General features: G+C 34.5%; 1 protein-coding gene across 3 annotated transcripts in view; it reads right to left on the bottom strand.

Moving 5' to 3' along the window:
• Positions 1–15,759, bottom strand: part of LOC129940399 (uncharacterized) — a 66,106-nt gene that overhangs the window by 27,382 nt on the left and 22,965 nt on the right. The window contains exon 3 of one of the 3 annotated variants that reach the window (XR_008780677.1): positions 4,182–4,499. The exons of the other annotated variants lie outside the window; for them this stretch is intronic. The gene's annotated coding sequence lies outside the window, so the exon portion shown is untranslated. The remainder of the gene's footprint in view (positions 1–4,181; positions 4,500–15,759) is intronic. 3 annotated transcript variants of the gene reach the window in all.

Raw genomic sequence — 15,759 nt, 5'->3', positions numbered from 1 at the left:
GCTATAACTTCAAGAACGTTAGGAACTCTGTGTACCTAGGCACCGCTATTAACACAGACAACGACACCAGTGCTGAAATCAAACGAAGAATAACTCTTGCAAATCGCTGCTTCTTTGGACTTAGAAGGCAATTGAGAAGTAAAGTCCTCTCTCGAGCATCTAAAATCACCATCTATAAGACACTCATCCTCCCGGTTTTCATTTATGGCGTTGAGGCCTGGACCCTGTCAAAAATAAGATGAGAGCGTCTTAGGATGCTTCGAGAAAAAAAATTCTTCGGGTGATTTTTAGTCCCGTACGCATAGATGGAGAATGGAGGAGAAGATATAACGACGAACTGTACGGGCTGTACAGCGATACAGTAGTTAGCAGAATTAAAGTCCAACGGCTTAGATGGCTAGGTCATGTAGAGCGTATGGACATCAACGCTCCAGCCCGGAAGGTCTTCGAATCCAATCCCGAGGGACGGCGCAGTAGAGGAAGACCGCGACTCATGTGGCGCACTTGGCGTGTGAAACTGGAGACAACTAGCTAGGACCGAGCTGGCTGGAGACGCATGTTGGTGGAGGCCCAAGTCCGCCCCGGACTGTAGCGCCACCTTAAGTAAATAAGTAAGATTGACAGATCAAAAACTTCTAGCAATTCTCGTTTCTTAATGATTCTAACAAATTCGTACATTAAGTTAAAATGACACTTGAATTTTTTTTTTGACATGCACAGACATCCTTGACAAAATGTCACTTTTAATGACAGCTGGTCAACCAGTCTCTAAAATCTTCGACACCTACCTGTGAGTTCATGAGTTGAATATTATTTTGTAATATGTTCTACATATGAACAATAAGCACTGTAATTTCATAATCTGAAGTTTTACAGATTCTGATTGGCCAGTAATCAAAGAAAGTTCTATGACATTTGGTCAAGTTTTTATATGTATTTTTCTAAGCCAGAAGTATTTGTAAGTACTGCTTTTCTGAGTATGGCAAGGTTTCTACAAAAATGACATCATTTTAAATTCTGTGAGCCTTAAGTTTGTCAAGTTTGACCCACATAAAATGTTGGTTTTCTTTTTTTTAAATAAGAACTCATGTTTCATTTATATTATGTTGTTGTATATTGTATTTCTAGTATATTCACAAAAGCACAAAATATTTGTAAATCAAATTGTGTGTAACATAATATATAATATTTACAGTACTGTGCAAAACTTTTGCAACTGTCACCGCCAGTAAAAAAATCGAACATTCGTGTTTATTAAAGTTGTTTCAATCAAATTATTTTTATTGATCTAGACTTTTTTATGTGTTACCTTATTGTTCATAATCTTAAACAATAATGATTTCAGCTGTGCAAAACATTTGCGACTAGTGGCCAATTCTCTTTTCGTCTCATTTTGATAACGGTTAATCTGATTTATTCTGAGGTTGGTAAGTTTATACGTGTAGTACCCGTTACATGATGGTTAGTGCGTTGGACTGTCATGCAAGGGGTCTTGGGTTCAATCCCTGCCTGTGCCAGCTTAATTTAAAAAATTAATTTTCGCGGGTACTGCCTCTTGCGAGTAATTGACAAATCCTTCAAGAGTAATTCTTGTCATGAAAAAGTGCTTTCTCAAACTAGCCGTTCGGATTCGGCCTTAAATTGTAAGTCCCTTCCATTCCTGACAACAGTACTCGCACACAGGAATGGTTGAGAGTTGTAAGTCAATAGGCCCTGGTTCAAAACGGACTGTTTCGCCACCCCATTTGATTTGTTTTGAAGTTTATACGTGTAGCTTGATTTGTTTAGTTAGCCTTAGCCGGGACTTTGATCGATAAAACGGTTTTTTAAGATAAATTATTTTTTAATGGAAAAAAAAGATTTTGTCTTAAAAATGGCGGGAATTATTATAAAAATAAAATCGAGACATTTGAGTACTTTCAAAAATGCAGCATCACAAAAAGAAATTTCAAAGAAATATTCCACTCAAAAATCAACTATTTGTAGAATCATCAAAAGTGGAAAGGTGTTATGCCATCATAGAGGAGGAATGCCTCGAAGCAACACAGTAAAAGATGATTGAAAAATAACAAACTTCTTCCGAAGACAACCCACGGAATCATCCAGGGAAGCAAAAATTGAACCTAAGTTACCCATTGACCCATCAACTATTAGACGCCGCACACTGCAGGCCGGATTGCGTTGTTTTCAGATATTTTTTTAAAAATGTTAAAGCTCGTTTGGCTTTTCCACAAAAGGGGAAACGGTCTTATTTCCTGACGAATCAAGGTGCAATATGCACGGATCGGGAGGTAAACAACATATCAGAAATCCAAGAGATGAGAGGCTAAATCCAAAATACACTAAAAGGACGGTCAAACATAGAGTTAGTTCAATTTTGGTCTTGGGTTGCTTCTTTGGTCAAGGACTCTGGCCAATTCGACAAGTGGAGGACATAATTCCTTTGTAACACCATGCTGCCTTATGTTCATTCCGAAATGGACGTTCCAACACAACAATGATCCCAAACTCAAGTCGAAGTTGACCACAAAGTAGATTGCAGACAAAAATATTCAGGTTTTACCATCCTCAGACCAAGTCTCAATAGAGAACCTATGGGAAATTGTGAAGAGAAGAATTTTGAACAACAATTTGAAGCACAAAATTCACCTCTTTGCTGAAATTCAGAGGCAGTGGAATGACATTCCAAAAACGCTTAATAATAAGCCTATAGCTTCAATACCCAGAAGATTTACAGCCGCTATAAAAAATAAAGGCGATGCAATTAAATATTTTCATTTCCTTGCCTTAACGTAAGAAAATAGTTTGAAATTTAGTTGTGAGATCTAAGTTGCAAATGTTTTGCGCAGCAATTTTACCAAGTATGAAAGTATTTATTTTTTTTTTTATTTAAGTAAAAAGTTTTACTTTTGTTTCCAGCAATTATAAAGCAATATTAAAAGAGTTTAGAAAATTAAAGAAAGAATTGTTTTGGTTGTAAATGTTTTGCACAGTACTGTAGGTTGTGATGTGTAAATATATAGTATGTAAATATGTTCTGGTTTAAACAGTGAAGGGAATAAATAAAAGATCATAAATTTGCTTTCTGTTTTTAAAAGTAAAAGAGCTTGTTTTAGTTTGCTTTAAAAGTAGCTCAAAAAAGGTAAAACTATAAACGTTTTAAGATCACCTTTGAATAAAAACAAATTAAAAAATCACTTATTTAAGTGTTTCTTTATTTGTTTCTATGATTAATTGTGAATCTTTTTGATTCAACCGCAAGACCTACTCATTCCATTCAGTCTTATAATAAAAGTAAACTCTGTAAGTAAGTATATTTTATATAAAAAAAAAACTTAAAACGCGATCAATGACATCTTTTGTCCTACATTTGAAATTTAATTGGTCACGCTTATTGCAATTTCGTAAAAATATAACGCAAAAATATAATAAAAGGAATGCCAAAATAATAGGAAACAAAACTCAAAACCGCACAAACAATGCATGATAATGATGATGATCGTGATCGTGATGATGATGATGAAGTCATATAAAAATGCTTTGCCTATAACAATATAAAATTTACACAACCTGTCCACATGATAATTGTTAATATATTTTTTTTTGTTTACTATGAATCACACTCATTTATTATTTTATGGCTTTCCCCACAGACATGGATCGAAATAAAATAAAAAATAAAACGAAAAAAAAATCGCAAGTCGAATTTGAATTCCAAACTTTTCAACTTTTTAACAATAATAATAAAAAATAAAGAATTATGTATCTACATCTTCTTTTAATGCAAATTTTATATATAAAACTGTTATTATATGCAAAGGTTTTTTTTTAAATAACCGACGTTAATAAACAACTGTCACACACTATAGTAACAATAATAAACGCTTTAAAATGTTCACGTAACGAAATTACATAAATAAAATTAAAAATCAATGAAATTTTTAACTCCTTTTAACTTCTACTCGTATTATTTTTTTTTATAAAATTGTAAGAGAAAAATAAAGCAGTGATTGAGAACTCAACAAACAGGAAACGGAAAGATGCTTTCGAATGATGATTGAAAAAAAAAAAACAGAATACAAACAAAACGTTTCGATGAGCAAACAAACGTTACAAAACACTAAACAAAAATTATATAAGAATTAATAATATTATGAAGAAGAATTGATATAATGTATTACTTTCTTTGGACTAATCGTTTCGATATCGATTTATTGTAGATTCGTTGTCGTTGCTTATCAGTTAACATATTTACAAATTCGTTTCTCGAATAAATTTAATGTATTACTTTTTTGTTTGTTTTGTTTTCATTGAAAATCTGTTAATTTTCTTGTCGAATAGACTGTAATTTTGTGTTCCATTAATTTTAATATCACTTTTTTTGTTTTTTTTTTAATTTTTGCATTATTTTCGATATTTTAATTTGGGCTATTTACAAGTCAGTGACAAGAAGCCCCTCAGGTCAGAACTCTCCCCGTCGATAGGGAGATCTTGAAGGCCTATAGTTTGATTGTGTATTTGAAGATAGTACAGTAAGGGTTACAAAATAAGGAAGAAAAAAAAGTAAAAAAATAAAATAAATAATATAACATTATGATAAAGTTTTTTTTTTGTTTTGTTAAGTAAAATTGCAAAGTAATAATAATTATAATAATAACTATATACCAAAAGTTTATATATTTTTAAAATTTAAAATAGTTAATATATATTTTGTATAAGCTTAGGGTTTTATTTACAAAAAAGTTACTAGATGCTGTTGGTTTGATGTTTAAATATGTGTTTTTAAGTAAATTTTGTCGACTTTCCCAGACTAAAACCTAAGCCAAGACTCAAAAAAAAAGGTTTCTAGAAATTGCTTATTCATACCAAGATTAGCTGGTATTCATATTGGCTTCAGCGGAACCGGATATGAAGTGAATAGTTATGTAACTTTGCAGCGTGCCTGCTTTGTCTATTCTAATACAAACAAATTTCAGTTTCTTCTATACAGCTATGGCCAAATTAATAGAAACAATTCTTAACCTTAAGTTTAACAGATTTTTTTCATTTAAGGTAAGGGCTCAAGTCATGAAAAATCTACACTACCAAAAAATATGTTTTCAAACTATAACAATAAAGAGTTTGTCGAGTACCCAAACGATATGTGCCAAATATTTCACTTGGTTTGTAGAGATTTACAATTTTGAATTTACATACAAAAAAAAAAAATAATAAGAATTTCTTTGACAATAGTCCAGTCAAGGGTTGGTTGTAAACAATACTGATGAATTGACATTTAAGCCTAGTACATACTTCCTCGTGAAGTGAACGTTCGCCAGTGGAGAAAGTGAACTTTTGACATTGCTCACTGGTACACACTTGTGAGTACACGTTGTGAACGCGGAAACCAAATGTCAAAGCTTCACCAACAGTTCCCGTACATTTTGCACGTGAATTGCCCGTGAACGAAAACTCTCCACTTTGTTCTCCACTCAGCTTCACGAGCAAGTTCACGGGTGAACCAAAAACTGAAATTTGTATGGGTTCACGAGATGGTTCACAAGTATAGCCTAGTACATACTTGTGAACCATCTCGTGAACCCATACAAATTTCAGTTTTTGGTTCACCCGTGAACTTGCTCGTGAAGCTGAGTGGAGAACAAAGTGGAGAGTTTTCGTTCACGGGCAATTCACGTGCAAAATGTACGGGAACTGTTGGTGAAGCTGAAGTCAAATGTTCACAACGTGTACTCACAAGTGTGTACCAGTGAGCAATGTCAAAAGTTCACTTTCTCCACTGGCGAACGTTCACTTCACGAGGAAGTATGTACTAGGCTTATGTACTAGGCTTTATTAAGAACGCTTTTGGAGAAGACGCATTGCAATTCTTTGACACAAACAGCACCAATAGCTGTCAGAACTATACGATGTCAGCGCCAGTTGTTCCTCAAGGAGATCGCGGTTTTCAGCAGAATCGACAGTAACATCAATATAAAAGTTACGGTAGAGTTGCCGTCTGTCATTTACTTGTCTGGTCTAAAAAATAAGATTTTATCTCCAGATTTGTTCAAACTTTGATATTCAGCCTTATTTTGACATTCTCTTTCGTTCGAAAGTTATTCGAATTCGTACGATACGTATTTTCACTTTCTAACGATTCGAAAGTTCATTTTGATTCGAAACTTAAGCAAACTTTGACAATCTAATCATTCGAAACAAACGTCATTTATTAAGCGTTCACATTTTGAAGAAAGAAATTAAAAGAAAAACATGTAAGTTCTGTTTTTTTTTCCGAAAAATAAAGTAAATGTAATATATTTTAATGAAAATCTGTTGATGTTTTAATTAAAGGTCACAGTCACACTCAAATTGGACAACGAGGGAACGGAAGAAAGTTCTCATAAAGCTGATGGAAGAAAACCCAGAAGTCGCGAGGGGTTTTTTAACAAATAGAAATGACGTTGATCGGTTTTGGAGAAAAAGGTGAATTGTTTGTATGTATGTTTATGTATGTGTTAAAAAATTGGTGGGCAATGAAGTCAAGAGGAAGCAGTCGGGCTTCAACGACAATAATCTAATAATCCTCACTGAATTTGAAGAAGCAATCGCCAGGCTAACTGCACTTGGTGAATCAGTGAAAGGAATACGTGGGAATGTATTTGGCATAGCTCAGCCTCCGACAGAAGAGTCTGAAACTTTGCCAAAATCAAATGACGTGTCGATGACATCTTGCCATGAGGCCGAAAATGGGAGTGAAGATTTGTCTCCACATTGTAGTAGAAGGCTTTGATTAAACGATTTTAACGACTGTGTAACTTTTTGGTTCTTGTTGACAATCGTGAAGTGTGACCAGGTGTGATTCAAATAAAGAGACTTCAAAGATACATTTTTTTTGGTAATTCATGTGGGACAAAAGCAAATCGAATTATAAGTACATTCATTATTTTATTAGATTTAAAGGTGCTGAGTTAGGTGTACAAAATGTTGTAATGTATTTTTTTTACTTTTCATATCAATAAACTTAAATTTATTTTCCCATATTCAAAGTTTAATTTATGGTTTTTTTAAATAATTAACATCACTTACACTTAGAACTGTATTAATTTAATTTTTCTTAAGTTTATTTTTTTGTTTTCCATCTAATTGTTTCAATGAAATTGGAAGTTTGTGGAACAATTTTAAATTTTGTTACTTTGGTCACACTAAATAAGATCGAAACTTCAAACAGCTGACTTCGAATTCGAGTTCATTCCGGTTCATTTAATGTATTAATTCAATGATGAACATTATTCGTTAGAATGTCAAAATACAGAAATTTCATTCTAATGAATAGATCTATTCTAACGAATTGGCTATTTATTAGAATGTCAAAATAAGGCTGATTATTATTTTAATTGAAACTTTTCTTGAAGAAGATAAAGAATCCCTATTTTTCATCGAAGAACAACTTCCCAAGAGAAATGGTTTTTGGAACGTTAACCAATAGAAATAGTAAGTCAGTTCAAATATTTAGATTTCTTGATAAGTCGTAACCTTGATTTTCGTACACATGTAAAAGAAAAATGCACTGCAGCCAAAACGGCAATAAATCTTATGTGGAGTAATTTCTTCTGCAACAAGTAGAATGTTTGATGCAACAATTAAAATATGCCTGTGCTATGCAAATCAAGTGTTTGGCTTTCAAAACTAAGAAGAGTTTGAAGTAATTCCACGCTTATTTTTCAAGCGCATCTTTAAACAGGATAACTCAACACCTACATTATGCAATCCATATTGAATCTGGTATGCCACAAGTTTTTTTTTAAAGAATCTAATATCAAGTGCTGATTAGATAATAAAAATTTATGACAAGGCCTGACTCAAATCTTCAAAAACAGATATTAAAATATGCACTTAGACGTCATATAACGCTTTTCAAAAAATGGCATAATCTAGCTTTTAGACACAGAGTAGACTTTGACCTAAATAATACAGCCCATACTAATTGGCAGGACTTATTCTACAGCTTTAAAGCTAAAATAGATGATTCCCTGTATTTTCAATGATGATTAAAAAGAATCTAAATCTCTTTTTAAATCTGATATTATAATTTAATAAAGGGTGATTTTTGAGGTTAGGATTTTCATTCATTAGTATTTGACAGATCACGCGGGATTTCAGACATGGTGTCAAAGAGAAAGATGCTCAGTATGCTTTGACATTTCATCATGAATAGACTTATTAACGAGCAACGCTTGCAAATCTGCCACAACGTCGAATTTTCAGTGAATGGGCCCTAGAAAAGTTGGCAGAAAATCCGCCAAATTTTGTTCAGCGATGAGGCTCATTTCTGGTTGAATGGCTACGTAAATATGCAAAATTGCCGCATTTGGAGTGAAGAGCAACCAGAAGCCATTCAAGAACTGCCCATGCATCCCGAAAAATGCACTGTTTGGTGTGGTTTGTACGCTGGTGGAATCATTGGACCGTATTTTTTCAAAGATGCTGTTGGACGCAACGTTACGGTGAATGGCGATCGCTATCGTTCAATGCTAACAAACTTTTTGTTGCCAAAAATGGAAGAACTGAACTTGGTTGACATGTGGTTTCAACAAGATGGCGCTACATGCCACACAGCTCGCGATTCTATGGCCATTTTGAGGGAAAACTTCGGAGAACAATTCATCTCAAGGAATGGACCGGTAAGTTGGCCACCAAGATCATGCGATTTGACGCCTTTAGACTATTTTTTGTGGAGCTACGTCAAGTCTAAAGTCTACACAAATAAGCCAGCAACTATTCCAGCTTTGGAAGACAACATTTCCGAAGAAATTCGGGCTATTCCGGCCGAAATGCTCGAAAAAGTTACCCAAAATTGGACTTTCCGAATGGACCACCTAAGACGCAGCCGCGGTCAACATTTAAATGAAATATTATCATCGAAAAGTAAATGTCATGGACCAATCTAATCAATCAAATAAAGAATCGATGAGATTTTGCAAATTTTATGCGTTTTTTTTTTAAAGTTCTCAAGCTCTTAAAAAATCACCGTTTAGTTATGTAAACTTGCTGCGTGCCTGCTTTGTCTATTCTAATACAAACAAATTTTAGTGTCTTCTGTACAACTGTGGTCAATATAATAGAAACAATTCTTAACCTTAAGTTTAACGTATTTTTTTCAAGCTTACAAGTCATGACAAATCTACACTGCCAAAAATTAAAGGTTATTATATTGTCAACCTATTCAATAAAGAGTTTGGCGAGTACACAAACGATTTGTGGCAAATATTTCACTTGGTTTGTTATAAATTTTTTTGACAATAGTCCAGTCAAGGGTTGGTTGTAAACAATATTGATGAATTGACATTTATTAAGAACGCTTTTGGAGAAGACGCATTGCAATTCTTTGTATTGTAACAAACAACACCAATAGCTGTCAGAACTATACGATGTCAGCGCCAGTTGTTCCTCAAGGAGATCGCGGTGGTCAGCAGAATCGACAGTCACATCAATATAAAAGGTTGGGTAGAGTTGCCGTCTGTCATTTAATTGTCTGGTCTAAAAAATAAGCTTTTATCTCCAGATTGTTTCAAATTCATTTTAAACTTTGATATTCAGCCTTATTTTGACAATCTCTTTCGTTCGAAAGTTATTCGAATTCGTACGATACGTATTTTCACTTTTTAACGATTTGAAAGTTCATTTTGATTCGAAACTTAAGCAAACTTTGACATTCTAATCATTCGAAACAAACGTCATTTATTAAGCGTTCTGTTCTGTTTTTTTTTTCGAAAAATAAAGTAAATGTAATATATTTTAATGAAAATCTGTTGATGTTTTAATTAAAAGTCACAGTCACACTCAAATTGGACAACGAGGGAACAGAAGGAAGTTCTCATAAAGCTGATGGAAGAAAACCCAGAAATCGCGAGGGGTTTTTTAACAAATAGAAATGACGTTGATCGGTTTTGGAGAAATGCCGCCGATAAATTGAATAGCTACGGGCCCCCAACTAAGGACGGAGCTACTTGGAAAAAGGTGGATTGTTTGCATGTATGTTTATGTATGTGTTAACCAGCATTTGGGTTCAGGGTTTGGGCCGACTTCAAAATAAAAACAAAAATTTGTGGACAAAAAGTAAAGAGGAAGCAGTCGGGCTTCAACGACAATAATTTAATAATCCTCACTGAATTTGAAGAAGCAATCGCCAGGCTAACTGCACTTGGTGAATCAGTGAAAGGAATACGTGGGAATGCATTTGGCATAGCTCAGCCTCCGACAGAAGAGTCTGAAACTTTAAAAAAGTCAAATGACGTGTCAATGACATCTTGCAATGAGGCCGAAAATGGGAGTGAAGATTTGTCTCTACATTGTAGTAGAAGGCTTTGATTAAACGAATTTAACGACTGTGTAACTTTTTGGTTCTTGTTGACAATTGTGAAGTGTGACCAGGTGTGATTCAAATAAAGAGACTTTAAAGATACATTTTTTTGGTAATGCATGTGGGACAAAAGCAAATTGAATTATAAGTACATTAATTATTTTATTAGATTTAAAGGTGCTGAGTTAGCTGTACAAAATTTTGTAATGTATTTTTTTACTTTTCATATCAATAAACTTAAATTTATGTTCCCATATTCAAAGTTTCATTGATTTTTTTTAAATAATTAACATCACTTGCACTTAGAACTGTATTAATTTAATTTTTCTTAAGTTAAGATATTGTTTGTTTTCCATCCAATTGTTTCAATGAAATTGGAAGTTTGTGGAACAATTTTAAATTTTGTTTTGAATTCGAGTTCATTCCGGTTCATTTAATGTATTAATTCAATGATGAACATTATTCGTTAGAATGTCTAGATCTAGAGTGGGTTAAAAATCGCGCGAAAGTGTACAGACGAAGACTTGATGCTCAGTTAAACTACCTACCTGAACAAGAAAATTGGAGTAGTGACCAGGCTAGTGAAAATATTTTAAATATTGTACGGCAAGCATCTAGTAAGAGAAAAAACCTAAAGGTGGTGGCATATTCGTGGCTGAATGGTTTGACTGGGAATGCATGAAACTTCGCTAAAAGTGTTTCGCTCTTCTTAACCTTTTTTAGGAAAAACAATTCCGTGTTTTTCAAAAAACTTTACTAATAACCGAACAAACAATATAAACAGCTTTAAGTTCAAAAAAGGAAACTTTATTTCATTGGTGTAGAAGCCGGTCTCTCATCACGTAAGGACTCAAAAATATTTTGGTCAAAGGTGAGGTTGTTAGGTGGCTGCTAAAATGTTACATCTTCTGTGTTGCCAGTTGAAGAACTTGCTGATCACTTCAAAGTTCTTCTGAACCCGTTATCGGTTCAAAAAACGTTTGAATATGCTTTACCTTTAATGAAAATTCTGGAACTTGATGGGCCAATTTCAATAAAAGAGTTGCAAGATACTTTGAAATCAATGAAAAATGATAAGTCTGCGGGAATCGACGGTATTCCCGTTGAATTTTACAAAAACTCATCAGTAAATTTTTTGGCTTCTTGAGGAAGAATATATTCCGAAATCATTTTTAAGAGCATGGATTTGCGCAATATTTTAAAAAGGTGATCTCAGCGCCCAGAAAACTACAGGGCATATCGATTTTACCGTGCCTTTGGAAAATATTCACCCATCTTCTATACCATTGGTTGAAGAAATGGGTTGAACAAAATCAACTACTTAGTATTTTCCAAGCCGGTTTTCGATCGGGTCTGTCAACAGTTGACCATATTTTTGCACTCACTAGGTTAGGCTAGGTTAGGTTATAGTGGCTGTCCAAGATGTAAATGGACACACTTAGGCCAGTTTAATGGCCCAATGTGATACCACATGAATCATGAGGCTACATCCTAAGCTCAATGGAACCATTTTGAGTCCCTTACGAAACGTGAGGATATGATTTAGATCGTTAAAGAATTCTCCTAGGTAATTCTTGCATTTTCGAGCTAGAGCAGGGCATGTGCAGAGAAGATGAAGAGCCGTTTCTTCCTCTTCCTCGTCCATACAGCTTCTGCAAAAGTCATTTGAGAATACGCCTAGTCTCGTGGCGTGCTTTCCTATTAGACAGTGTCCGGTTATGACACCTATTATCTAGCTTATATGCGATCTGCTTAGAAAGAGCAAGCACCTTGAACGTTTTAAATTCAGTGTTGGCCAGATGTTTTTTGTGGCTTGACACGTAGAGATGTTGTTCCACCTGGTGCCTGCCCTCCTCGCAGTGGTGTAGTGCTTTGGAATTGATTCTAAGTACCTTAGAATTACGGAGTGGCCAATGTTGTTGTTAGTAAGAGTCATTTTAAGGTGTTAAGATGTTTTTATGACACTGCTATAGCAACGTCGTCCGCATGGGCTATCACTCTGAAACCCTCCTCCTCCAGACTAGTTAGGATTTCATTCACCACTAGGTTCCAGAGGAGAGTCGGTAGAATACCACCTTGCGGTGTCCCTCTACTAACGAATCGTCTGCCAAGAGTTGTCCAGTTTTGAGTTGATTATTCTGCTATTTAGCATTAAATGAATCAACTCCCGAAGCGAAGAGATGTTAGTGCAGATGTGTCCACTTTTTTAAAGGACCTTCTATGTGAAGGAAAGCAACCATAGTGAACTCTTTATGATGGAGGGAATATTCGACGGTGCGTACTAAGGTGTGTAACGCTGTTTCCACCGATTTACCTTTACAATAAGCGTGTTGAGACGAAGAAAGAAGTTTTGTTGCAATACTTGCCCTTAAATGGACCTCAATCAATCTTTCCAAGGTCTTAAGAAGGAAAGATGATTGACTTATAGGTCGTTGATCTTTAGGATGGACTTGCGAGCATTTACCTGCTTTGGGTATAAAAACAACTTTAACTGCTCTGCATGCCGAGGGAACATAGATCAGGTAAAGACAGCTGGTAAAAATTGCCTCCATTGCCAAATTGGATGTACATATAAAATAATAATAACATAAAATAAATGTGACTGTTTCCTTATCCAAACGATATCATTAGTAGAAATCCTTGTCGCTTAATTGAAATGGATTAAACACTTTGACACCATTCATTCCACCAACAAATCTACAGCGAGATTTTGACACGCAAGTCAGCTTTTCAGCGGTTCTTCGGATCCCAATCTTAACGCACAATCTTCATAGACAATCTTCAACAGACGTATCCAGAAGCGTATTCATTTTGTAAATATGATAAACTGATTGCTAGCATTAAGACTTCAAATCCACTTTTTGCCACAAGTTAGATTATCAGACAAGAATGAAATCGAAAGTGGAGAAAGGCAAGGCTCTATACTCTCACCAAGACTGTTCATGATGGTACTTCGTCGATGTATTACACGAAGCTTTATAAAATTGAAAAGGAGAAATTAAGTGAACTTTGCAATTTCTAATATATATTCTTCAAATGAGAATAAGGGTGGAGAGATTAAATGATCTTCCTTCGACCGTCCTCACCAATCTACGCAAATATTTCTGAAATATTGGTAGAGATAGTAGTAGTATTGTCTTAACGGGTGGAGGAACTGAATTGAATCTAAACAAAGAGCATTGCGGATTAAGCGATGCAACTGAATCAACTAAAACAGAGGGGCAGAAAAGTGGGCAAGCCTAGAAGTTATTGGCAAAGAACGGTTGAACAAGAATGACAACCACTGGGATAGGGTTAGAGAGTGCCATGGTAAGTTTCCAGAAATCGTACACAATGGCCTGTAGTACTAGAAGTGAAGAACTTTTGCCCCGATAGGGAAACTTCAAGGACGCAAAAGGCCTAAGGGCGTTAGTAAATTACAGTTACTTTTTGACAACCAAATATAAAAAAAAACATACAATAAATTGACAAATTTTGTCGAAACATATTTTTTTAAGTTAAAATCAAGTGTTCCTATTTTTTTGGGGCAGTGTTTTAAAAAACTTGCAGCAAATAAACTTCAATATCTGGACAATCAATTACTTTCTAAATGTCCCAAAACAAGAAACCATACATTTTAAACTTATTGTCTCACCCAATAGCTAAGACGTAATTATTAAAAATTAATCTTTGCTTCTTTATTATGATCATAGCTGTTATTAAATTTCGGCTTTCCCAGACTAAAACGCATTATGATTTAAATCAAAGCTTAAAAATTAAATCCCACGACTACTGCGCTCATTCACATCAAATTCAAGATTAGCCGGCATTTGCATTGACTTATTTTTAACAGCAGATCCGGAAGAGACGTACATAATTATGTAAATTTGTCGCGGGCCTACTTTGACTATACTACAAGTATTTTAAAGTGTATTTATTAAAAGGGTGTTTTTTTTAGCTGCATGGAAAGCTTCGATGATTTTTGTTTACGTTTTGACAATTGAGAATGGGCGTGTTCAGATAATATAAGGGACTTCTTTTGCACGTTTCTAGCATCTGATAGGCCAGCTGCCAGAAAATTGTCTTCTAATTAAGAAAACTTTAGTTGACTGAAAAGTTAACCAAGAAAAATCTCCCAAACTATCACGACAAGTCTACTTATGACAAAATGACAGTTGATAATGTTTTTTATTTACCTACAAGCTGAACTTTATTACTCTATAATTTGTTTAATTTCTGCACATTTTAATGTTTTGTGTGAAAGGGTTAATTTTCAAATTGGAAAAGAAACAAGTAATATTTCTTTAAAATACAAATTGTAAATCGTTATGAACTTGTAGCCTGACTGAAGAGTGTTTTGTAGTAAATAAAGTTTTTGCTGATTTTCGTACGATGATGAACTGAAGGTAAGGGTTAGTGTAGTAAAGTTCTTAGTTTGAAATATATGAGTCTTGAGAAACTAACTAGGTGTCTTGGCAAAATTAACGTTCGAAGAATGCAGTTGACTGCAAATGATGTCTCCACGTTGTCTGACATGGTCAATGTCAAAATATGTTGACATTTCTGTTCCGTACTGTTTGACAATTCATCATGAATCATTTATGGCTCAAACACAAATACCCTTCGGTTTCGTCTGCGTTACGTTTCGCCTCCTTCGAGGTTGCTTTGAATGACACTTCCAATACGACATTTTTAAAATGCCACTTCTGTCATTAACAGCTGTTATTTTTTCTCAAAATAAAAAAAAGATGAGTTTTGAAAACGAAAAAATTAAATTTATCACACCACAGCCTATGAAAACCAATGGGAATTCCTAGAAAAGCAAATGTATTTTGTTTGTTGACATTTTTACAGCTGTTGAGCTGTCAGACAAAGCAAATTTGAACTAGAGCTTCCGTTTGGAGTCACATTACGTTACATTACGTTCTTTTCTTTACGATTGTCAAACGGAACGTGAGGTTGAAGCTCCATTGTGATAGCATGCATTAAATTCCTATGGCTAAATTCGTAAACGTCAGGCGAAGCCGAAGGTGAAGTGTGTTTCAGCCATTAACGCCACCAGAACAAAACTTATAACTTCTGGAAATTTACTTTGAACAAAATAAATCTGTTTGCGAAGTTCAAAGAGTACTTAAATGTACGGTGTTAAGCAATGATGTTCATTACAATCTTCAAGGCACTAACGAATCACCATTCATCCATTTAAATTGAAAATAATTAGCCGGTTTTGCGGAATCGTCGGTTTTAATTTCTTTCGAAAAACGGAAGGAGCTGCCGTTAGCGTGAATGACGAGCGTTGAACCCATGATTAGCTTAACTACGATTACACATAGTTCCAATAAGATGTAGTCACGACTTAACTTACACTACGCTTAACCCTCAATTTAGTGCAAAATCAATTTGACCAACATTTTATTTTCAAATTTAGTTCTCTTAACTGA

Source organism: Eupeodes corollae, chromosome 1 (assembly GCF_945859685.1).
Source record: "Eupeodes corollae chromosome 1, idEupCoro1.1, whole genome shotgun sequence".
Taxonomy (NCBI): domain Eukaryota; kingdom Metazoa; phylum Arthropoda; class Insecta; order Diptera; family Syrphidae; genus Eupeodes; species Eupeodes corollae.
Note: the sequence above shows the minus strand (reverse complement) of the source record. Positions and strands in the feature narration are given on the sequence as shown.